Genomic DNA, 26,007 nt, shown 5'->3' on the forward strand with positions numbered 1-26,007 from the left:
GGAGCCGCAGCCCCGCGGGACCACCTCGGGACCACCACAGACCCAGCACAGACCCCGCACGGCACCAGGGCGGCCCCACAGCCGAGCAGGGCCGACCCCCGGGCGGCGACGGGCGCGGGGCGGGGCCGCGGGAGGGCCCGGCCGCCGCCGCCCCCGAGGGCGGGCCGCCGGTGACAGCCGGGGAGGGACCGGCGGCGGCAGCGAGGTGCGGCTGCCGGGCGGTGCTTCGCCTGGGCTCTGTCCGCATCGCGCCGGCGGATCCCCCCGGGGAAGGAGCGGGCCAGGGCTCGGCCGGGAGTGGGTGAGTGGCGGCGGGAGGCGCGGGTGGGCGATGGGGGGCGGCGCGGGCACGGGGAACGGAGGGATGGAGGGATGGAGGGATGGAGGGATGGGAGGATGCCGCCGCGCTCGGAGACTTTGGTCGTGCGAGGTGCCTACGGGAAAAAAAGTGCATCTCGGGGCGGGGCGAGGCTGTGCCCCTCTCCGCTCGCCCGTCCGTGACCCGACGGGCGCGGAAGCCTCGCGAAGGGCGGCCGGTCCTTGGCGGGGCAGGGGCTCCTGTCCCCGGGCGGGGCGAGGCAGCCCCCGCCCCCGCCCCCGCCCTCCCGCAGCTCCCCCGCAGCATCGGCGGGCCGGGACAGCCCCGAGGGGCTCCCTGTGCTCCCCCAGCCCGCCGGTACCGCGGCTGGGCGGGATGAAGGGCCGGAGCATCCCGGCCCCGCCGGGCTCTGCCCCCTCCCGGGCTGTACCTGCGGGGCCGGGCCGGCACTGCTCCTGCGAGCCGGGTCCTGCTGGTAGGGCTGTTCTGGGAGCAGACCCCAGGCCTGCCCTTGGACGGCTGGCAGGATGAGGCCTTTTTTTTTTTTTTTTTTTTTTTTTTTTTTTTTTTTTTTTTTTTTTCGGGGTGCTGGCTGGCTGATATTTACATAATATCTCTGCTTAAATGTGACCTCGTCCCTAATTGGAGGCTTCCTTTCCATTTTCTATGGCAACACTACAGAGCAGATCACTCCAGGGGGCTGGATCTGAGGAGTATCTGCACACACTGTAATTTTTCTCTCTTGGTTCCCCATCAAGACTGGTTTGTTCTGGTGAATGAGTGAGATTTTAAAAAAAAGTTCTTTCTGTCAGCCCTTAAAGCAGTGCCTAGGCCTGCAAGTCACTGCAGATTTGCAGGATCTCTGAATTAGAGGAGGATGAACACAGGCTTAACTAACAATCAAGAATTAGTTTTGTTACGTATTTATATATTTACTAGCCTGACTGATGACTTCCGTGCACCACACTGCCTAATCAAACAATCATAAGAAATGATGCCAATTATAACCGACTGTATTTATTTATATTTAAATTAATAGAATTTTAAGAAGGCAGAATAAAAGAAATCCTAGCAAATTTTGTAAGGGAGAAAAAATTGAGATCCACTTCATTCAGGTTTTTGTCCATGAGATCCCTGCCCTATACTTAGAACCCATCATGTACACACAGTAAGGTCTGTTCTTACCCAGTTGGTCTCACTGACAGTAAGCTTGATGTGCCTATATATTTATGCAGGAGTTGGATTCTGTGATGCTTATTAGGGCCTGCTGTGTTTCATCTCTGTGAGATGCCAGCTTTGGTTTCGGGTTTTGTATGGCAAGGGATGAATATCTTTGTGTTGGTTTCCTTAAACCCACTGAAAATGTTTTGTGATTGTAAGATGCACTAATTCATGGTGCATTTAGGCAGGAAGGTTTTTCTAAAGACTTTTAAATTCTGCCTTAATTATCTTTTGAGATGGTGTTTTTGTTCTGCATTGAAGAAACACATGCCTTACTGTTAATAATGCTAAAATTAGTTACTGTGATACAGAAGCTGGGATACTCTGTATGGCCTAGAACATTTGTTTTCAGTCTCTGCTCTGTTTGTACTTCTTGGTCCACTGGGATGACTGCTTCTTGCACCTGAGGTAGTGTGGAGTCTTTTCAGGTTTGAGTTTCTTGTTTTGGATGGGTGCACGTAATTAGGTTGTTAATACAAATCTAATCTTTGAATAGATATACTTGAGATTTAAACAGAAGGGCCAAGAATCTTGGATCTCATGAAAGAGGTGATTCTTCTTGTGGGTGGAGAGACCAGTGTTTGGAGAGGTGCTCTACAAGTTCAAGGAGGCCATCCCTAGGACTCCTTTGCTGAGGCACTGGAGCTTGTCTGCTGCAGGCTGAGACACAAGTACTGTAAGAGACCATTGGTCTAGGGATTTGCCTAACGTATTTCAGTACTCCTACATGTAGATAAAGGCTTTTTATTCCATTTGCTTTTTGGAAATGCTCCGCTCTGAGCAATGCTCACTCTCCACTTAAATGAATGCTCCTTTATTGTCCTAGATTGTTGTTACAGGAATGCAAGAGTTGGAAATATCCTCAAAAGAGGCCATGTGTTGAACCTGAGGTATAAATAAGGCTTGAATTAAAAGATATGTACTCTGTTAAAATGTTAATGTTGGGACACAGTGATGGAGCAGAGTTTCCTTAAGATTCTTCTCTTAGAGGTCCATCTCATTTGAGCTCACTCTTTTTTTTCCATAGTGCATTTCCATAGTGCACAGCCCCACCTTTGATGCAGTTCATCCTAGCTCTGCTATCAGTTTCTGATTTTAAGTATTATTTATCAGTATGCAAATGTTCATACTTTCTTTCATGAATAGTTTTTTTCCTTGTAGAACATTTTGGTTAGATAATGATAGAAGATGGGAGAGGTAGGAGTAGCAAGTATATGAGGAAAGTAATGGGCCTGGGCTGTGTTTCTGGATAGTGCCAGGCCAGATGGAGCTGGCACAAACATGTGTCAGGGAACAAAAAATACTGAAGAATGTGAGATTGGATTGCCCATTTGTATAAAAGCAAGGTTGGTTGCATGCTGCCTCTTTCTAAGAGGATATTTGGACAGGTACCACTGATTATTGCATCTCCATTTATTAATGTAGAACAAAAGTTGCTCTGCCATCAAGCAAAGAAAACATCAAACCCTTCTCCTCATGTCCTTGTCTGTAATCCTGATTTTTTTTTCTATCAACTTTCATTAGCTGTTCTGCTTCATTTTGAAGGTACAATATTCAGCCTTAATTGCAGCTTTGTGTACTGATATGCACAAATACATTCCATCTCTTTTGTTTTTCATTAAAAAAAAATTCCATATTTAGAACTATTTAGGGTAGTACTTATTGCATTAGTACTTACTGCATTACTTATCAGCATTAGTAAGGAAAATCAGTTTCATGGTCATTGTTTTCTTCACATGTTACAATAAAATGTCTTGAGTTAAAGATCTGAAATGTGGGGGTTTTTTACCATCTTGGGAAGTTTTTCTCCTGCATGCAAATTTTGTTACTTCTGTTTAATTTTTGCTAAGGTTTTTTTAAATAGCAAACTTTATCGGCCATAACCTCAGTAATAGGGAAAAGATCTATAGTAGTTCAATAAAAGTGATACAGATTCATTGTCAGTGGGGCAAATGGAACCAGAGTAGTAGTTTAAACTAATTTTTCATTCATTCTTTTTTCTACGATACTTCCATTCTTTGCACATTATTGTAAATCATAGAACTTTGGCAGATGGAATGCTTTCCTATAGATCACTAAAACTTGGATGATTACTTCCTTACTTGCAATATTTAATTTCTTTGTTTGTCCAATAAGAATGGCAACTGAAGAGAAACTTCTGCCACCTAGGTGAGGTCTCCTCTTTTTCCTTGCAACACAGTCCAAGATCGTAGATCTGGCATTTAATAGATCTGGCATTTAATTCCACAGCTTCCTCTGGGTTTGCTGGTTCCTTCTTAACCATATAGGCTCTCAAACACATTGCATAAATGCATGTGAAGAGCCAGATGTATTCAGGAAGCTCCCACCTGGAGCTGTTAAGTTAGGCAGGAATGGATAAGGGCCTTGATGTAGTGAGGAATACAAATGGGAATTTTGTTATTTTATTTTTGTTCTGTTAGTTCAGAGAAACTTGTAGTCACTCTGTATCTTGTTCACAATGGGAGATTACATGTCAATGAAGACAAAGATATAGAGTGGTAATTTTAAATTTACCTTTATATCATTGATTTTAAGAGAGAGTTTCCTAATGTACATTTTATGAAAAACATAAACATACATATACATGAAGTTGTTTTTGTGCTGTTCTGTCCTGTTAACTTGCTGAATAACCCAATAAACTGAAACCAGCTTCTGGAGGTGAGACTCTGAAATTAAAGCAAAAATCACTGAAATTGTGAAACTTCTAGAAGTATTGAATAGACTTTTTTATAGTAGTTATGTCATCCTCAAAAAGCACAGTCAACATTGGTTTGCTTTGCTTTGAATTTACTTTGTTTTTAGTGGAAGATGGCTGAAGGACATCTTTGCTTTGTTCTGATAATAAGAGTACTTTGATGTAAATATTATTAATTTGTTTCTTGCAGATGTTTTTAAAACCTACATATTTAATGTCCAAACTGGAATTCTATAATCAGTGTAGAATGAAGAGGGAAGCTATTTATATTAAATGTATTTGTTCATGTGTTGCTTACTTGTTCCCTACTAAAGGCTGAATGTAGCCACAACTGTAGGAGGATCAAGATGTCTCTCCAAACTCTTTGAAGTTTCTGTTCAGTTTTCTTCTCACTTTCAGCCCATCTTAACACCATGTTGTCCATTTAATAGCACCATACCTCGACATTAAGGGAAATGAGAGCTGTTTCAGAAAGTATGTGTTTTTTCATATTTCCTAGTGCCATTGAAATTTAACTTGCATTTGACAAGACATTATTATTGGAAGCTTTGAGTTACCCTTGTGATAGCTGTTACCTTTCCATCCAGGAAGGAAGTGTCAGCAGAGTCACACAACTGCATTTTGCAGTTTCACTTTTGATTTAGCGCTGATGCTAAACATGTGCTGCAGATGAAATGCTTGGCTTCCTGGGTGTAACCTCGATAAATGATGTCCCTTTGGCTATGGTCAACATAGTTGTCAGCCTTCATTATGGGCACTGTCTGCATATCTGATTGCTTTGACTTCGCTGTGCAGGTGAGGAGGTGATTTTTTTATTTTCCCCTGTGCGTATAATGTACCAAAGTTTAATTCTAACATTATCTGTTTATTTTAAGATGAGGTGAGCCAAATGGTATATTGGTGCAGTTGAAAGTGAGGTGCTATTATTGTTATTATTATTATTGTGCATATGATGAGAATAAGAGTGAGCCATTGCAGAAAAATCCTCTGTGAATTGAATTCTTCCAAAATTATCTTATTCCTCTTCTTCAACAGTCAGAACAAGGAACATCTTATCTAACTGAAGTAGACTATTTTACTAAGACTTTCCAAAATGTCAGTGGCTAAGGCTGAGATTTTATTTTTTTTTCTATTTTCTATCTAGAGCAGTATCCAATGCCTTGTAGCTTTTTATTTACTGCTCTATAATGTTTCTGTTTATGCAAAAAATTGTCCAGTATTTTGCATTTCTTCTCACTAGCTTGCATTTGAACTCCCACCCAAAGGTGCAAGCCTTGTTTTCTTGTGAACTGCTAATTCTCTGAACAAGCTTATTATCCATGTTTATAAATACTTGCAGTGATGTGATGCATGTCTGCCCTGAGTCTAATCAGGGCATGGTTCTAGAGTGAAGGTTTTACTTTGTGAGACAGCGGTTCTCATTCTGTTTGAGTCCTTAAGATGCAGGTACTTCTCTGATTCTGGAGTAACTGCTTCCTGTAGTACTTTCTGCATCTCTGGATGTCTCTGTCAGAAAAGAAGAGTGTGTTGGGAGGTGCTCCTTCTCTAAATTGCTTAGAAATGAGAAATGAAACCCCAAGAATACACCTTTTTTTTCCATATCAAGGTGTAAACCAGCACTTCCACAATGTTTTTACCTTACGTTGATCTACTTGAGTCACAACTTGGCATTTCCTGTAGAACAGATCATGGCTCAATCATTCATTGCTAAGCTTGTTAGGTATAGACTATATTATAACTATACTCTGCTAATTTAGTGCTGCAGACTTTTATTTCTTATAAAAGAATTAATTACTTTTTCCTCTTGAATCCTTTTCTGGACTCCCTAGTTCTTAAACCAGAGAAAAAATATCTGCAAAAACATTTTATCCCACCTTCTTATATCCTTATATCGATGTTCTTTGAGATGCACTTATTTTAAGGAAGACCAAGTGATAATTTATCTGCACTATGACAAAAGAAAATAATTCAGCTAACCAGTAAGGATGATGGACTTAATTCTCACAAAGGCAGGCTTCAGCTTCTCTGTGCAGCATAATCCTTCTCAAGATAATCATCCTATTAGCTTTTGCATGAGGCTTTGGCCTCTACTACGTAGGGTGGAAGAGAGGATGGGATACTGTGCCCCAACACTTATTGTCTGTTCTGGTAGTTCTGAGTTTTTTACTAAAACGGCAAACCCTTATTAAAAACTTTAATTACATTTGCTGTAGCCTGGCTTCCTACGGAAATGAGCCTTAAATGCTTCTGCTGTTTCTGAGTCCTCTATGACTAGTTTTTGCATGTGTTGGACAATTTCAAATTACATGTGTGAAATGGTTGAAGTCTTGAACATAAATCTCCTGCTCCAGAAGTTAAGATGTATATGCTTGATTGCAGAAGTTAGATGAACCTTTTGTATTTTTGCTCAAGTTTCACTGATGAATGGCATGAACTTGTATTCTTTGCAATGAGTCACCTTGAAAAATGAATCTTTTGGACTATTTTATTCCTGACAACTCATTATATCCCTTTAAACTCATTATACCCCTTTATTAATGTTTTCTAGTTTGGTTTGGTGGTGGGGTTTTTGTTTGTTTGGATTTTTTTGGGTTTTGTCTGGCTTTGTTTGGATTTTTTGAATAGATTGCCATCATATGCTGAAAGTTCTCAGATTTTTTTAGATTCTATATTTGACCAGCCAGTAGGTTGGAGCTATTACTGCCTCTCCTAGATGATATGTAGTCTAAAAAGTAGATGCCAACTTCTGCATCAAAATGGGAGCCATGACCAAAGCCATGGTTAGGGATATCTGGGCTAGGTTTAATCTGTCTATTTAGTGAGCTATTAGGAATCTAGGTATTGGGTAAAAAAAAGCTGTGGTTTTTAAGAGTAAAAATTTAAATGCTAAGAATTTTATGTGTACTCAGAAAATACTTCAAGAATTAATATACAATTAAATCTATTTGAGGAGACAGCCTGTCTGATGAACTGGGTAAAATAGAAGATTCCTACATACTTGCACTTTAACATGATTGCATAATAATGGTAAATTATGCTTTACAAGGGGATGTGTTAGAGATGTGTCTGATTTAAACAGTGTTTAAGCTCTAATCACAGCACTTAGTGTACTTAATATATGTATTGTCCAGGAACTGAGGGGAGGCTAATCCTTCAAAAGCACAAAAGCAACACAGTATTCCAATTACTTGTTTCCTCATACGAAGTAGAGAAGGATCTAAAACCTTTAGAGGGTTCTCTTATCACTTCAGGTAATAAATAGAGTGCATTTCTTAAGATTTAGATCTGTAAGTATAAAATCAGTAAAGCAGAGCTGTAAATATCAGGATTGTCAAGAACAGTAATTCTAATCTGCAGAAACCTCCCTCCCCAATATATAACTGCACATTTGCTCTTTCATACCCAGTCCAATATGTCCAGCCTTTGCACATCTGATGCAAAAATGCATCTAAGGGACTAAGGGAGCTGGAAAAAAAAATCTATGGTCCTGCACTGGAATGCAGTAATTGCCAGCTCCTTGCTGGGAGGTAGGACCAAATGTGTGAATCTATCACAGCATGGAGCTGAGATCTGCAGAAAAACTCTCCTGCTCTAGCTATTTCAGATACTCTGGAATAACGTTGCTGTTTCTCTAGGAAATTATTTTTATTGGTATATAAATATAGCGGGAGAAGGAAAAAAAATTAAAATGGATACTGTATTCTGAACTGTCTAAGGGAGTAACTATTTCCAAGGTCAGTCTTCATGTGAAAACAATAAAGTCTGAAGAAGCTGTATGGGAAGTAGATAAGTCAAGAATTGTGAGAAAGAAACAGAAGGACATGCGTGAGTTAAAAGAATATGCTGCAGAGAAAATAAGAAAGAGTGGGTGTCTCTGTAGGCAGATTTGTTGATGTCAGAATGGTACATGTTCTTATTTTGTTGTGCTTTGTTGTGTTGGAGGAGTCCATGTTCTGCACAGATCAAGCTATGTCATTCTGTTTTCTGATTTTTTTTTTTTTAATGGGGAAGGAATCATTAAGTTTGTGATACGTTCTTTGACAATGAAACTGTATAATATGAAACTCATATTTTTAGGAGTTTTGAATTACGCAAACTGTTTTTTCTTTTTCCTGTTTCATATGGCCTGAGATATGCCCCACCCTGTGGGTGATAGAAATGTTGTCATGGCTTCTTCCTTGCAAAGGTTGTAGATTTTTAAGGCGAAAAATAAGAACCCTCTTGATACTGACTCATTTGATTCTGATCTCAGATACAGTCTGAATAACATGGATCCATATATTTATCTCCTTTATTGCAGGAGTTCTGAATTTACACTGGACGTAAATAACAACCAGTCTAGGCAGTGAGGTTGACAGTAGGAATTGCACTCATTGTGACCCTGACCTCTGTGCATGGGAAAAGCTGCTACATTTTGGGGCTTTGATTACATATATATCATTCTTTAATCAGCAGTAAATAATCTGCAGTAAAGCCTAAAGTTTGGGGGGTTTTCTCCAGCTTTTAGCTTGGCCCATGCTGCAAATGTTTCTGACTGATGAAACCTGCCTTGAAAAGTGGGACTGTAAGTTGGTGCTTGTATGTATTCTAAGGATTTTGGCAGACAAATGTGGCTTTGGAGCCACAGAAGAAAACTTTAGTGATTGAAGAAGTGCACAGACCTTCTTCTGTGGTACTAACTCTCTATATTAGTACAAAACTGACAGAGTACACTTATGAATTACAATGCCAATAAATATAATGAGGTTGTGTTGTAGTTCTGAGACTCATTACACCTTCCTGTGAACATCCATGTAACAAAGCTTTAGATCATTGATACCTGTGTTGTTAAGATTTCATTGGTTGTCCTTAGTTTTATTTTCAGTTCACGTGCCCAGCTCTTTCATTTGAACTGCCCTAGAACTTATTTCTTAACATTTTCAATAGGCTTCAGTGTTCAGGAACTGTATTCTTCATCCACATTTGACCTCCAACTGCGTGTGCTGTCTGTTTGAGTCTGTTCTGTTTGGTGGCAGACATCTGATCTGGATGAAGTTTTCCAGAAGGTGGAGACAACATGTAGAATGCACTGGAAATGCACAAGCAATAATTCTGTGTTTGTTTCTGAACTTGGAGTTGTTGACTCATGAAGGAGATCATCTGTGTGCTAACGTGGCAGACCACAATTCCTGGCTATGTGGTTTTGCCTGTGTTGATAATTGCTGTAGACTCTTCATAGACTGACACTTTGGGTGCATCTTAATCTCTAGTAGGTTTTGGATGATGAGAAATGTCTGTGCCTTTGAAGCAGGGCTATTCTCGCAGTGTGTATGTGCAGTGTTCCCCTCATTGTTGCCAGTGGGATGGCCAAGGCAATAAAGGAGGCAGTGACCATTGCCCTGAGGGTGCTGGTTTATCAGTTCACACCACTGCTGGTTTTGAGTTCACTCAAAACAGACTCTGTGTTGGCAATATCTTTTCTGCATGCTGTGTTTTTGCTAATAAACATCTTAGAATAAACTTGCAGTGTAGTATGCAATATTGGTCTCAATGGGACTGTAAGGTTAAAACAATGTTTTGGTTTTGGCAATTCATAGTTTCAAGCAAATCAATTAAATATCAAAGCTTCATTACTTAAGCAGTTCCATTAAATTTCATGTTTGTTTCTCTGGTTCTGTAATGTTGGAGTAGACTGTAATATTGTGGTATTTGTGTTGAAAATCATGTAAACAATCAATGTTTTTTACTACAAGAAAAAAAAAAAGGAGAGCATTTCTAAGAACATTGGGCTTCACAGGGGCCTTAACCTGCAGTATGTGGGCAGACTTGTATGAGTAATTTTTGAATTAGGTATGCCTGTAGTGTAGCTGAGCAATACAGTTCAGAATTGATGTCTACATCACTGCAACTAGCAAAGAGACAATCTGCCAGTTGGATCAGAATTTGACTCTGCTTCTCTTCCTGAGTGCGGGCAATGTGTGGGGAATAATAGTCCATGTGCAGAGATTTATTTCATCTTTTAATGCCAAGGAAATTTGATTTCCTATGTCTGTGTTTCGAGTGCTGGCTATGGAAGTATGTCAAGGAGACAAAACTATCATCCTGTCCCTGATAAGGCAGTAAGCAGTGTACTCAAATCTGATGGTTTTGTTTAGTTATTGTTCTGCCTATCCACATGGCAGGAAAGGAATAAATTCCTTTATCATCCTTCTGGACAAGATACTGAACCAGTAGGAAGACGCCACATTCATAGTGTTGATCTGTAGGTTGGAGCTCAGCTTTGCAATTTCTAACCTGGCTAAAAGTCATTCTGTTTTTGATAAATAGAATTTATATGCAGATGTTTTATATCACTGCACAATAACCTGCATTATTACATACCTAGTTGATACACTTCCTCTTTTTTCTTCATAGCATTTCTCACTTATTGAGGTTTTCTTCCTTCTTTATTCATAAAGCACCTAAGCCTCCTCTGTGACTTGAATTTCAGCTCTTTTTGGTATGTGTTTCTTTCTGTGTTTCCTTTTTATATAACTGCTTCTTTTCTTCCATTGATATTATCTTGCTTTGTAGGATATAATATATATTTTAGTCTGCAGACCGTCTTGCATTTGTGTAGTGCACTTTCATGAATATTCATAATGTCTTTATCTTATGCATTTGTAATATAAATGGTAGTAATCAGATTCAAATTTACCTTTATAATGCCAAAAAAGTATATTTTATAATAAATTTTACTGGTGCTAAGCATGGAATTTATATTTCTGAATTCAACATCAGCTTATTACTTCAAGATCATGTCATGTTGGATGGCTTTAAATTTCCAGAGTATTTACAACATTTTTGTTAAATGATTTTTTCTGAATTGCACTTACTTTAAGAAAAGTGACCTTTTCTTCTTTCTTTAAAAAGCAAGCTACTTATTTTCTAATTTCTGATTTTTGCTTTTAGTTATCTTACTACTGGCTCACTAATACCTATTTTTTTTCTCTTTGACTGCGAGCAACCACCCTTCTAAATTTTGAATATGTTATAAATACTTTATTCAGAGCTTGAGGCTCAGTCAGCTTGCTGAGTCATTGTTTAATGCCAGGTTTTCTACTGATTGTACTGTTTTCTTCTTGGACATACAGATTAGCTTTCTTGAGCTTGAGAGGAATGCTAAAACCCCAGTCTTTCAGTTTATCACTGCCACATTTATAGAAAATTAACTCTTAGACTTTTCCTTCTCAATCTTTCACTTCATTGTGCAGAATATGATGTACACAAAGATGTAGCTGCTTGTGAGATGGTTCAGTGCTTGGTCCCTTTTCTGCACTTCATATGAATGACCGGGTCACTGGAGAAGGATTCACAACTCCCTCTCTCCCAGAGAGAGCTGCATTAAAATTAATGTATTTCATGTGAACAGCCAAGCCAATGACAAAATTTCTGCTAGATTGGAGGCCATTATTTGTTGTTTTCCTGTCATCAAGTTTTTTATAAAATATTCAAGTAAAATAAATGTAAACTGTTTATCTTTGAGGCACCTCTTTGTTTCCTTTGTGAAGAGCTAAATTAGTAAAAGCACTTCCCGCTGGACTTCAGCTTTTGCTTTGCAAGGAAATAATTAGCATTTGAAGCCAAGATACTGTGTTTATGGTCTATTGGCCTTGTTTGGTTTTGGGAATGCCATGTCTCCCTGCCTAGTATAGTTGCTCTGCTCTGAATCTTGAAATCTGTGGACCTGATATAATAATAGAGAAAAGCATCCTAATACTCCAGAGAAAATGTGATGTTCAGAAATGACATCTCTTTGAACTGCATTTCTAGTACTTTTCCTGTATATGCAGTATCAGCAGACACAGTGTAGAGAAAGCAACTAGAGACACTCAAATTCAAACTATTTTTATACATCTACATTTTTTGTGTTGGGATCATTTGTTGAGATGAACTTCAAATGGAGAACCCTTTAAACACAATCAGATCTGTAAACAACAGCAACTGAAGCTGCATGATGCAATGAGAAATTGTAATGATGAATTCTTAACTATTTCTTCTGTTTTTAGTAATGTTCTTCCTGTCCTTGTTTCTTACATCACAGTTTTGCATTTCATGCAAAATCATCATGCCGTGTTTGATTTGAAGCAGCAGTATGATTGCATTTGGCAGGATGTTTACAGTAGATGACTTGGGTCAGAAAGCATGTTCTGAAGGGCTTCATCCTTTTCCCTGCTCCTTTTCCCATCTGTAATCATGGTGCTCTTCCCATACACCTTTTGTCACTCCAGCTGTCTGTCAGCATGCAGGAGTGAACCAAACTGCTTTTAGCATTTCATTAATGCCACTTTCGATCAGCGGCAGATGTTGCCCCGGCCCTGCTGATCCCCACGTGCCATATGTGCCTGCTGGGCAGGTGGTGGGATGCAGGACCCTCAGCTGGGGAAGCCCAACTCTCAGAGGGTGCTCTCTGAAAGATGAAGACATTTCTAAGATGGATGAGCATCCTTGTCAGTAGATTTTCAAGGCAAAAAGAGGCCACTGTGATAATAACTCACTTAACGTATAATTTCAGTCCTAAAGGATCTTTCAGTAACTTTTGCATGTGTTCATTGACTTGTAAATGCAGGCATCTGCTCTCTCTGATGAATGCTGTAATGTCAAAGAACTTAGTAATTTTTTAACTTACCTAATTCCATTGACTACCTATTTCCCTGCCTTCCCTGCTTTAATAACACTAACTATACTTATATAGCAAATATAATACAAATAAAGAGTCTGTGTTATAAATATGGGCTAAATTAGGCAGAAGTTTATTTTTAGGTTACTGATTATATTGATGATTGCCATGTTTAACAAGAGTACTCCTCATGCTATGCAGCAATTTTTACAATGAAATTGTACTCTCATCATTGAGTTGACATGAAAGAGCAGGGAACTTGCTGGCAGGTGTATCTGGGTTAGGCTTCAGTCTCATTAGAAGCTCCTAAAGTAGGATTACATAAATGGGACCCTATCTTCTCAGGTTAAATATAGTTCTGTAGTTTAATCTAATATGTGGTTGCCATAAAATCTATGTTGGCTGGCAGCAGTAGTCAGATTTGTGCACCTTTTTGGTGCTAGGCTTAAAACAAGACAATCAAAACATAAGAATCCATCTTTAATGGAATTCAGTGTGAGTTTATTGCTGTTATTTAGAGTGAGATGGGTTTTTTAAAAATGAAAATATTAACTAATTAATTAATTCCAGTCAGACTGGAATAAACTTGAAATATGTACATCACAATTTTCACTAATCTATTGTATCTTAATCAAGTTATAAAAAGAATTACTTACTTTTCCTGATTTAGGATATAATCATGAAGGGTATTTTGGCAAAAATAGAGATGATGTTAGTTATAAAAATCTATAAAATAAAATACATCATTTTGCATTGTATCACAATCAGAGAGTAAAGGAAATGCATTTATTCTATAGGAATAAATACTCTCCCTTGGCCTCTTTTTTTGAACTGCTAGATTTACATGAAAATTAGAAGTTCATGACATAGTTTATAGAAGCAGTGTTCCTAGTGAGATGTGGAATATGATTTTTATTTTATATTGCTGCTCTATACTTCTATTATTAGTATTAACATTATTCTCTTTTCTGCTTTCCATTCCAAAGGTTGAACAAAAACGCCGAACAAAAACACCAAAAAAACAAAAAAAAAACAAAACAAAAAAACCCCAAAAAAACCCAAACAAAAACAAAAACAAAAAAACCCAAAAAAACCAAAAAAAAAACCAAAAAAAAAAAAAAACAAAAAACAAACAAAAAACAAACAAAAACCAAAAAAAACCCAAAAAACCAAAAAACAAACAACCCAAATGCCCTTTATGCCCTTTAAAAAACAAGCCACAAATGCCCTTTTTCTAACATTAGTGTTTAGGTAGGTTTTAAACATCTTTATCAATTTCTTTGTAGAGGCCTACCTTGATCTGCAGTCAAAAATGACATTTTTATACTATAGTTGGCAGGATGCATATTTGTATGTGTTCATTTAGATAGACCTGTGTATGTTACTGGTTATGCACAGCAGGCACGTAGATTGAAAAGATTCTTGCCAGTGCCTTGATTCAACATTTTGATCTCAAAAAGCCTTTTGTTTGCACTGTGAGGTTCATTCTGCTCTGAGAAACCCAGTTCATTGGAAGGTGTCCCTGCCCACAGCAAGGGATAGGAATGATTTTTATGGTCCCTTCAAACCCAAACCAGTCTATGATTGTAAGCAGGACTGAATTTCACAGTGTTGAATTCTTCAGCTTCTTTCTGTTCCACCATGAGCTGCATTTCTTAGTGTAGCCTTGCATTTATCTGTGGATGTGTGGGGGCACACCAGAGCTGAAGTTCTGTTCCAAATATGTTGTCAGTGCCACGTCTGTTGAAGGTGCATATGCACATCTAGATTGGTTTGAAGTGAGTGAGAGCTTTAGCTGAAAACATACTGAGTGTAATTCATATTCATAATTGCTGTTGAAATTTTTTTCTCTGATAAAGATGTGCAAGTCTGATAAGGTTGTGCCATGTCCATTAAGTACAGTCCAGTTACAAGTTCAAGTCATAGTAGTAAATTTATTTCTAAAAGACCAAATCTGTGGGTAGCTGGGAATCTCAGTCTTTCTTTTAATTCACTGCTGCACGTAAATTCTCTGAGTTTTATTATGGCATCCTAAACAGATTGTTTACATTAATAAGTTAGTGAGAACATAAAGTAATTAATTTCATTCTCTTAATTTGCTAATGAAAAGGGAATGATTTATAGGCCTTAAGTCCTTTTTTAAAGACAAGGACCTGTGGAAATCATACCTCATATAAGTGGAATAAACCAAGTTCTTACAGGAGTATTTCCTTTATAAACACCTCACTGTTTTTATGACAGTCTTCTTAATAGAGAAATAAAGTTGTTTTATGCCATGCATTAGAAATGTAAAAAAGCAAGGGCAATATTTTTGGTGTATCTCAGAGGTTTTCTGGTAGAAGGAAGCTGAGATATCATGTAACGATAGTAAGAAAATTTGCCTTTCCGCTAAATAACAATGAGAATTTAATACTTGAGACCAAGTGCAGCTTGATATAAGGTATTTTCAGGAGAACTTTCCTAAATCCAGTATCCAAGATCAGTACTGGAGAAGATGTGGTATTTTTAAAAAAAAGTGTAGGAGACAAATATACTTGGTTACTGCAACACATTCTGTTTCCATTTACTTTAAAATTATTTTTTAATCCTCAGATATAAGAAAAAACAAGAAACCTGAAAAACGGAAAGGTTTTATTTTCAAATATCTTTTTTTTACACTTTTTATTTAAAATAGATTTCCTTATTTTTCCTTTATTTGGATTATTTTGCCAGGCACAGAGCAGCATTTGGGAAGGACTTCTAATTAACCAGTAAAATTTAAACAATTTTGGCTTTCTGTTAGCTTCCCAGAAAAACTCCTCAGATTTCATCTGAAAGTACAGCTGATACTTCTGTTGCTTCCTCTTTAGTTCTTTTGAACAAGGACTCCCCTGTACTATTAATTCTAGCTTTGTTGTCAGGGCAATAAGTGTGATAATGCATCTGGTATGTTCTAGCATGTGTTAAAAGTATTGTAGACATGTGACATATGCTTTAACAAGATGTGGCTTTGCTAGTTTGAGTCTGTCTCTCCTTGAGCTTTTTATCTGAACCAGCTTAGGTTGGGTTTTTTTCATCTGGACAAGACTTACAGTATTTTCACAGCTGTGTTTTTGATCACTAGATAAAGACAACATGTTTATGTGACAAGCAGTCATATTTTCAGTTAGGTTCTCCTTGCATTTATGGAATTTCAAGTAGTAATAATTGTTAACGCTGTAAGTAAACTACTTTGTCCAGCTTAACTTTGAAATTGATTGCTTTTAAACTCACACAATGATTGATGCTCTTAGTATATTTGGGTGTATGTTTAATACTTTGATAGATGCTCTAGAAATAAGTACCATAATAACAAACAATTTTTATTTTGGAGTAGGCGAATAAACACAAGTTGCCCTCTATAGTCTGGGAGGAATGCCTTGCTATCAAGGTATTTTGCAGGTGTTACTGTAAAAATAACTTATATCAGAAGTCCATTTATCCAATTTACATTTGAAATTATTTAGAGTACAGTATTTGCCTGAAATGTGATGCATGGACTAGTAATAGGATTGCAAAGTCACAAGTTTCATATTTAAGTTAGAAAATGTGGACAGAAGCTGTAAGAGAGTAGTTTGTAAGGGCTGCAGCCGCAGAGCAGCTGTATTTGTGTCTGGAATTTCTCAGGCAGAAGAATGTGCAGATGAACTGCATTGAATTGCTATTGTGTGCCCTAGGTGGTTATTAAATGCATCAGATTTATGGTTCATGGGCAGTAATTTCTGTTTCTTAGATGTCTTGGCTTGCTAATTGTGTTTCCTTTTTCTATATTATTGGCTAATGTGCAAGTTCTTTCTAGGCAGGAAAAATGAAAATATTCAGGTAAAATCCAGGTCATGGCTGCCTTGCTTTGTGTTTTGTATCTCTAGCTGAAAATGGTCCTTGCTGTGAGACAGGCCTTCTGTAATGCTTTTTGCTGACTGTGTCTTGCTCTTGGTGGTATAATTAGAATTCCACTGAACTGAAGTAGTTACTTGCAACATTTTTTAGTGTGAAATAAATTTTATTTATTTATCTCTCTCAAGATCACCTGATTTTAAATAACATGCATATATCTGTATCTCTAAGTCTATTGCTAAGGTAGCTGTTCAAAAGATCTCATGGTGTTACTCCATCTTCTTTTCTGACTTCAGGTTATGTAATATTTGTAAATATACTGGGTCAGTGGGCATGCTTGGATTGTGGCCTGAATATCAGTTTGTCTTCCCTTCACTTGAAACCAGGATGGGTATTCTTTGTTAAAATTCCCAAATCATGGTGACTTTATTGGGCCAGAGAGCAGGAAAATGGACGTAGAATTTTGATTTATGTAAAAGCATGAGTGACAAAAGGAGCAGCAACCAAAATATGGCTTAGCATTTTATGTATTACCTTTTTTTAGCATGCTGTCATTATTCTGGAGCTTTCAACATTTTTTTTGTTGCTGAACTACTGACTGAAAGGTTTGCACTCCTCAGTGTGTTTCATCATCATCATCATTCTGAATTCCTTCTTTCTTCTGCCGTGGTTCAGAAGGATAAAAAAAACAAGTTAATTTTTGAGACACAACTTGTCTTTTACAGGGTTATCCTACTTAACCCTAGAATCTGTCTGTTTCTGTCCTTATTGTATCTTACCAAGTCATACTGCTGCTTTTTCAAATACCCTGTTAGTTTTCTTTTGCATTACTCTATAAAGGTCTCACTGGTATTGGAAACTCCAGCAGAGTGTGCAGAGCACTAACAGAGGAGGGCAGCACAGATGTGAAGGGCCCTGGGGGAAGCTGAGTGAGGGGTGGCTGAGGGCACTTGGTCTGTCCAGCCTGGAGGAGAGGAGAATGAGAGGAGACCTCACTGCAGTCTGCAACTCCTTGTGAGGGGAAGAGCAGGGGCAGACACTGATCTCTCTCATAACAGTGACAGGACCCAAGGGAATGGCCTGAAGTTGTGTCAGGGGAGGTTCAGTTGGGTATTAGAAGGATTCTTCACCTAGGGAGTGGTTGGGCACTGGAAAGGCTCCCCAGGGAAGGGATCACAGCACCAAACCTGACAGAGCCCAAGAAGCATTTGGACAATGCTCTCAGTCACAGGGTGTGACTCCTGGGGGTGGCCTGTGTGGGGCCAGGAGTTAAACTCAATGATCCTGATGGATCCCTCCCAACTCAGCCGACTCTATGATTCCATAATAATATCATCTAATGCCCAAACAAATTACATTGTTCCTCTTTCTTAAATCTCTCCTCTTTCTAGAAATCTCTGTAGTGTTTCTAGTGACTAATGACAGGGAATTCTTGGAATGGTCTGTCCACTTTAGATGATTTAAAAATCCATTTGCCAAATGCATCCATTTATTGCAAATGGAAAGGGTTGAGGACACAGTTGTTAGCAGTGTTTTGGAACAGGGAGTCAGTTAAATGGTCTTAATTTCTTCCTTCAAACAAGAATGATGAATAGAAAGTGCCACATGTTAGGTAGGAACTTTATGCAAAATCAAAATCATGTCAAAATAATGTCAAAATAGGTCCTTGGGTCTCTTTTCAACAAGTTGTAAAGTATGACTTGTAATTTTTTGTCTAATTTTATATTTTCAGCTAGATCACTATGGGTATTTATAAATGTGGAAAAAATGATCACATCTATTGGACTACAAGTTTTTAAATTAAAAAACCAAAACTGTATGGGCTGTAGGACATTAAAATGTCATTAGATGTTTAGTAGGCAGAAGTGGATGAAAAAGCTGTAAGTGGCTGCTGTAGGCCTTAATTTTATAAAAGTTTTGGAAAGCAACATTGTGATGGAAAGATGTTTTTCCTCCTCCCCTGCCATACCCAGCTTCTTTTTCTCTGCCAAACTCTTCCTTGTGCTGGGTCCAGCATTTTACAAATTACAAGACAAATTGGCTCAGAGAGAAAGCAATAAATGTTATCGAGAAGGGAAAATGCCTTACTTTTAGCTTGAATTTGTTCTCGCTTTTGGTTTACCACAGGCAGCTGTGCTGGCTCAAGGTAGGGGCTGAATTATTTCTTTTTAGGGTTTACATTGGCTTAAAATGTCTATGAAACTATAGCCTTAATTGCAGCAAATTGCAAGGAAGGGAATGAGCACCTGTCACTGTGCATCCTGCTAGGGATTACCTCTAATATTGCTGACCAGAAACTTAATATAGATATATTTATGTAAAAAATATCATACCACGATATTTTCTTCAGGTACATGCCTTAGCACTCTTGCCTTGTATCCTATTCCTCTGCCCTTTTCTGGTGTTAATCATGACCGCTTCCCACCAAAACAACAGGGAGATAGGTGGCCTAATCGCTGATGTTCCACAACAGCCCTTGGTGAGTTTAATCATTTTCTCTGCTTCTGTGCTGCATTCTGCACAGCTGTGGCAGTGTGTGCTTCTGTAAATATCAGTGGTATGTTGTGGGACTGACTGGCTGTCTCAGGCTGCAGCCACAGTATCGGGTCATACCAGGGTGGCCATCAGTAGCTTCTGCTCCACTGAGGCGGTGGGGAAAGGCTGCATGCACAGACACATTGAATTACCCAGACCTAAAGGTGAAATTCTTAAAATGTCTGGTGACTTCCACTCTGGAAGGGTCTGGGTTTGTGTGCTCATAGGTGTTGAATTTTTCCAAGTTAATAGAGACTTTATTTATGGCTAAACTAGTCACTGTTTGCCTGCTTTTAACTTAGTCTGTGTCACCAAAGAGAACCAAATCAGTAAGTGTTTCTCACTAATATATGCTGGCAAATTTGTTGCTTTAAGAAATGCAATTACTGAACTCTTTCTCACAAATACCATCAGAGAAAGAGGCAGTAGAGGCCTTTCCTGTGTCTGTAGAAGTCTTTTGTTCAAATCAGAGCTAACCATAGAACTACCATTAAAAATATTACAGGATGCTAGCTTTCTATTGAAACTAGGTCACTTTGGATAAAATAATTAAAGATTTATTGGTCCTTAGGGAAGGACCTAGATCTCTAGACTAATGTTTGGGGCTCTCAGTGGAGAAAAATGAATCAGTCATTTGCTAGGAAAGCATTGCAATCATAATTCTGTGAAGGGCTGTTACAACATGGTTTTTCAATTGCCCCTGAAGATAAAAAAATTGACACCTGCTTTATTTTTTAAATAAAGGCCGTGGGGATCTGAACCACAAAGGGAGTTTAGAGCTGTGTTAAGTGGAGATGCCTGTTATAGGAAATCTTAGTCACAGAAATAGAGCTTACTGCCTATTTTCTGCTGAGGATTGTAGAGAGAGGAAAAAAGTGGACTTTCCCCCTTATTATAAAGGCAGAAGAAAGGCCAGAGGCTGCATATTCTGCATGTTTTGTAACTCTGCAGTTGCCAGACCCTCTGCAGATATATTCTGAAATCATTAACTGAAATTTAACACAATCACCATTATCACAAGGTGTATCTTCTAGCAGTCCAATGTGCTGCCACCTCAAATATTCACAATATTCTTTCAATTAGAAGCCATGTCTATTTTTTTCCTTCTCAGTAAGAGGTTCTAGACAGTGCTAGACACCATTACCATTTATCTCCAAAATCTGCTTAAATGACACAACTTGAATACTGGGAGTACTTAAAACCTAAGATGTTTGTTTACTTTTGAGTGATCTTAATTCACTGGGCAACTGGTGTTGTCCAGAAAAATTGCACTTGTTACCTGGTATGAAACAAGCCAACAATTACACACTTGAGAGAGACAGTGGCTATTTATTTCAGAGTTTCACAGGCCTGGGTGCTCAGTGGTATTTCAGAAATCAAACACAACAACTATCAAAACCTTTTACTATTTATACATTTTAGCAAAAAAAGGTATTAATGTTCTTTGGCTGCAAGTTGCATAGTTCTGTTGTTAGTTACTATTCTATCTTCTGGTGGGTAATGATTCTCTCTCTTATGCTAATTAATCAACATGCTCAGTCTTTCCCTTCTTTTGGGTTGGGGGCTTTCTTGGATTAGTGGTCTGTGAGTTGTTGGCCAGGCTCTGCCCCTGCCAGAATTACCCTTTACTTGGTTGGATCTGATGCAGCACAGTTGCTGAGTTTTATTAGTTTCTTCCTTATCTTGGGAGTTCTGCCAAGTGTCCTTGCAGCCTGTAAATTCTTCATTCTTTCTGTCCACTATCAGTGGTACATCTTGCTTCCCAGGCTTTGTTAACTTCCCACAAGGTCTGAGGTCGTTGAAACATGTCAAGCCCTAGACCTTAACAAGGCAATCCTACCCACACATAATTTGTCTTTCTAACACCTGGACATCGCTTAGAGCTTGCTTGGTAGCTGCTCTCTGTTTCATGGATTAAATCTTTCATCTTGTTGACTAGGCTGGAAAGTATACAAATATCAAACATCAAAGAACATTGTTTCTTGAGAAAATTTTTACACATTCCTCATTTTACAACACTGGAATAGCAGAGCCATAATTAAAACAAAACATTATGAGTTGTATCAAAAAGTGGTGAAAAGTTTAGTGTCAGCTTCTTTATCGAGTGCTCCTCATTCATTCAATCATTAATTGGAAGTGTTTCATATTAACTGTATTTAAAAAGACAGCCTGCTAAGTGGCAGCAGTTGGTGATAGTTCTCAACTGTAGCAGAACCTCAGAAAGTAAAAAAAATCTGTGTGTCACTGTTGTTAAGAGAGGACTTGATTCTGTAATAAATTATAAAATTTTCTTTCTACCCCAAAAAGTGAAGCAAATTTTTTTTTGGTTGCCTAATTTCAAATTAATGGAGGTACCTATATGTACATCACTATCAAATACTTTCTCTGTGTGCATGAAAGAATTTATTTTAGGATTATTTTGGAGATTGTTTTTTTTCCTCTCTAGCTGGGAACATCTCACTTTTTTATCTGCAAAGCTACTTGTGCCAATCGAGTAACTGATTCAAGTTAGCTTTCTGAAATGCAGAAAAACCAGTATACGTAATTCTTTGCAGCTCTGCAGAAAAACTACACTAAAATATGTTCTCTGTGCATATAAATGTAGCATTTTCTGGTATTCTAGCACTCCTGTCCTTTGAAACACTGTACTAATTTCAATTGTATCCTGCTGCAATAGTTTTCTCAAGGTTTTTCTTTTCTCCAAATACTATAAATTCACTGGACTGATGGGGACGGCAGACAGGATGACCAAATTTTCATTTTCAATTGTATCACCACGTCCAAGAGGGTTTGTATTTGTACACTGAAAGAACATAAGGTTTTTATTTTTACTTTTTAGTTTCTGTTATTTCAAGTGGAACAATTTCGGTATCACTGGTCAGAAATTCTGATTGTACTCTAAACTGTGGTGCTGTTGATACAACAGGAGGGATGCAATCCAGGGGAACCTGCACAAAACACAAGAGCCTCAAGTCCTAGTGCAAGGTGCTGCACCTGGGTCAGGGCAATCCCGGCCATTAGTGCAGACTTCCAGAAGAGATGCTGGAGAGCAGCCCTGCAGAGAAGGACTTGGGGAATATATTGTAGGAAAAGCTGGATATGAGTCAAATGTGTGTGCTTGCAGCCCAGAAGGCAGCAGAGGAGGAGTCACAGGAGGGGATTCTGCCCTCTGCTCTGCCCTCATGACACTGCACCTGGAGTGCTGGGTCCATCTCTGGAGCCCACAGCACAAAAAAGGTGGTGTCCTCTTGGAGTGGGTCCAGAGGAGGCCATGAATGTGCTCAGAGGGCTGGAGCCCTTCTGCTGTGCAGATGGGCTGAGAGGAATGGGGTTGTTAAGCCTGGGAAAGAAAAGGCTCCAGGGAGACCTTGCAGCATCTTCTGGTACCCAAAGGGGGCTTATAAAGAAGTGGAGGAAGGACTTTTTACATGGGCAGATAGTAACAGGACAAGAGGGGATGGTTTTAAACTAAAACAAGATTTCAATTCGATGTTAGGAAGAAATTCTTCACTGTGAGGGTGGTGAGACACTGGCATAGGTTGCCCTGAGAAATTGTGGATGCCTCATCCCTGGGAGTATTCAAGGTCAGGTTGAAGGGGGTCCTGTGCAGCCTGATCCTTGCCCATGATAGCATGGTTGAAACTAGGTGATTTTTAAGTCCCTTCCAAGCTGAGCCATTCTGTGAATCTGTGATTTTATGATTTTAAACTTTTTCTAAAGTAGGCAGATTTAAGAAGAAATATCAGTTGTGTAGAGAACTGTAGATAGTAAGGTTTTATAGTCACCAGGTATGCTATAGATGATGCTGATACTAAACTTTTTCTTTTGCTATTAGGAGGAAGACTACAAAGGCTCCTAAATAACTTTTCTTGTGGAATAAGAATTGTTACTTTTTAATTTGAATTTGAAAATATTTTGACTTATACTGTGTCATGATAATGTTGTATCATTCCAGTTTAACCCATCTATGATGTAACATAAAATTAAATTTAATGACTGTTGGAATCATTCTTCTCCTTCCTCCTCCTGAATATATCTCCCTGTAGGTGGATAGTGTGGGGAGTAGTGGGAGGTAGAAGTGATGCTGTGATACTGTTCTCTTCTAGCGTGGTGCAGGCCAATGTCCCCAGAGTCCCTTGGAAAGCAAGGCAGGACTTGCAGGTTAATGCCTGGGGTGGGAAGGCCTTGCAGAGTCAGGACATCCCTAGCAAACAAGCACATCTAGTTATGCAAGGCTCTGCTGGTACTTTGTATTGTCAGGAAGTCAAAAGTGTTCTGTGTCTGTCAATGTACCACAGCAAAGCAGTCTTTCTTGCAGGATGATAAATGGCAGATTTTTAATACTCCTTGACACAGATGCATTAATGCTGAAGGAATGAAAAAAAAAAAAAAATTTGTTAGATGAAATCACATTATCGTATAGCAGGATTTGATTTAGAGGGGAAAGATCCTGTCGTGTTACTTCTTATACTACTTATTCATCTGTTTGGAATATTGTTATTTTGATTTGAAGCATTTTCCAAAGTGTTAAGTTCTTGACTGTGGGTCATGAATATACAGATATTTGTCCCATAGTAAATTTTACTCTCCTTTTACACCTGAATTAATGCAGGAGAGAGTATCTTCTGCTGTGATGACATTCTGGCAGAGTAGTATGCTCTCATATCTCACAGACAGACACATAGATTAGCATTTTTAAAAATTGCTGGAGAATTCTGGTTATTCTTCTGACTAGTTGGAACATTGTTGTATACTCTAATTTATAAAAAAGAGAAAGGAAAATGAGGATGCTTTTTGTTCTCTGGTTAACAGGAGTTTGAAGGACCGTTTGTGCAAATATATCAATTTTGTGACAATGAAGCATTTTAGGTAAGTAGTGTAGCCCTTCTATTTCATAACACAAAAATTTCATAGTGATTTTAGAAGTTGATTTTGTAAGGCAAATGAAATATATTCTTCATTTTTTAATGATAATAAATAAATATACATTCAGATTTATTAAGCCATTTCATAGAAGGCGTAATTGTTTTAAATTAAAAAAGGGTACATTCAGACTAGATACAAGGAATTATTTTTTTTTTTTTACAATTAGGGTGGTGAAACACCAGAACAGTGTGCACTCAGGAGTGGTAGATGCCACATCCCTGGAAACATTCAAGGCCAAGCTGGAGGAGGCTCTGAGATACCTGTTCTAGTTGAAGATGGCTCTATTAATTTCAAGGGGTTTGGACTAGATGACCTTTAAAGGTCCCTTTTTAACATGAACTGTTCTGTGTGATGCACATTGTTAGTCCTTCACTTATATTCCATCCTAACAGTGGCTACCAATAACCAGAATGAAAGAAGGAAAACAGCATTTTGTTCATCTGCTTGCGTTTTCTCCTCCTAGTATTTTTAAGTTTCCCAACTAACTGTCCAGTGTCTTTATATATCTCAGAGCTTTTCACACCTCTTCAGTTTTTGAAGAAATAAACTGCCTCCTGAGATAAAACTGGTGTCAAATTTTTCATTTAATTCTTAAATGGACTCTGTTGTAGATGCTTTTGCATAATGCCCTTGGGTCCTATAGTAGCTGCTCTGTTCTTGAGTTGTGTAACAGGGAAGGTTGTCCCAGATAGTGAATGATTCCAGGCATATTTACTTCTGCTAGGGTTGGATTGGATAGTGATTCAAAACACTATTTTTCTGAAAATAACTTTGCTATTCTTGAAAAGCATAGAGCAGCTTTCCAACGTGTTTCTGGTGTGTCTCATACTCAGTCAAAAAGTGGTAATCCAGCATGGTTCAGTGTTCATGTCAGGCACTGAGTGCTCTGAGATGCAGCAGGGTTGGTGGTTGTCACCAAGAAAGAAACACACTATTCCACAAATGAATGAAATGCAATTCACTCTTCTGCCAGAAAGTGCTCCTTTCTTCTTTGAAAGACAGTTCAAAGCGCCAGTCCCAAATAGTTTTTTCTTCCAATACATACATATGCCAGTAGTTCAGATAACTTCCCAACCTGATCATTGGACTTTAAATCACTGTTTTGCTGACCGATTTCTAAGATAGTTAGACACCTTGTAGATGGAGAGCCAGATCTAAAGTTTATATTTTCTAGAAATGCAGAAGGTTGCTTTCTCTTAAATAGTGCTTCAAATGCAATAAACTAACTGTTTAAAACCAGCAAAACCCAACTGCTTGGAATTTCCTCTGTGAAATTCATTCTCCATGTGTATTCATTCTACAAAGTGTCATTCTAGAATGGCACTTTGTGCATTAAACTATCATGGAGGTCAATAGCAAAGTTTTTATTGTTCTTGATGGAACCAGGAAGTTCATAAAATTATTCAAAGCAGGATCTGTATACTGTCCAAAGGTAGCAGTGTAACCAGGATAGAAAATAAGCTCTTCAGGAGTTTCTTCCTCCTACCTGGATTATGGGTGTCTGTAAGAAAATTTTAAATTAAAATAAGAAACATTGTGAATCAAGTGTTGACTTTTAGATATCCTTTACTGTAGGAATTCAGTTACTTACTCTAATTACCAGTAAGATTTTATGTGGTAAAGGACTGGTTTTTACTTCCCTCTGGTACTTTGTAGTTTAGGAAGCATTTATTTTTCTTTTTAAAGGATGCATTTGATAAAAGGAAATGATTTTACAGAAATGCTCTATTGTAATTCTGCTTTTATAACCTATTACCATTTAAGTGTTTTATTTTTTACAGTCAAGATATTTCTCAG

General features: G+C 38.4%; 1 protein-coding gene across 2 annotated transcripts in view; it reads left to right on the forward strand.

Annotated features, from left to right (window-relative positions):
- Nucleotides 1-205: 205 nt before the first annotated feature.
- The window catches only part of LOC310909538 (janus kinase and microtubule-interacting protein 1), a 108,538-nt gene continuing 82,736 nt past the window's right edge, over nucleotides 206-26,007 (forward strand). Inside the window, exon 1 of one of the 2 annotated variants that reach the window (XM_083861474.1) lies at nucleotides 206-301. The gene's annotated coding sequence lies outside the window, so the exon portion shown is untranslated. Of the gene's footprint in view, nucleotides 302-24,093; nucleotides 24,154-26,007 lie in introns of those variants that run through there. The other variant, XM_083861475.1, reaches the window with a different exon arrangement.

Source organism: Zosterops lateralis (assembly GCF_965231275.1).
Source record: "Zosterops lateralis genome assembly, chromosome: 5".
Taxonomy (NCBI): Eukaryota; Metazoa; Chordata; class Aves; order Passeriformes; family Zosteropidae; genus Zosterops; species Zosterops lateralis.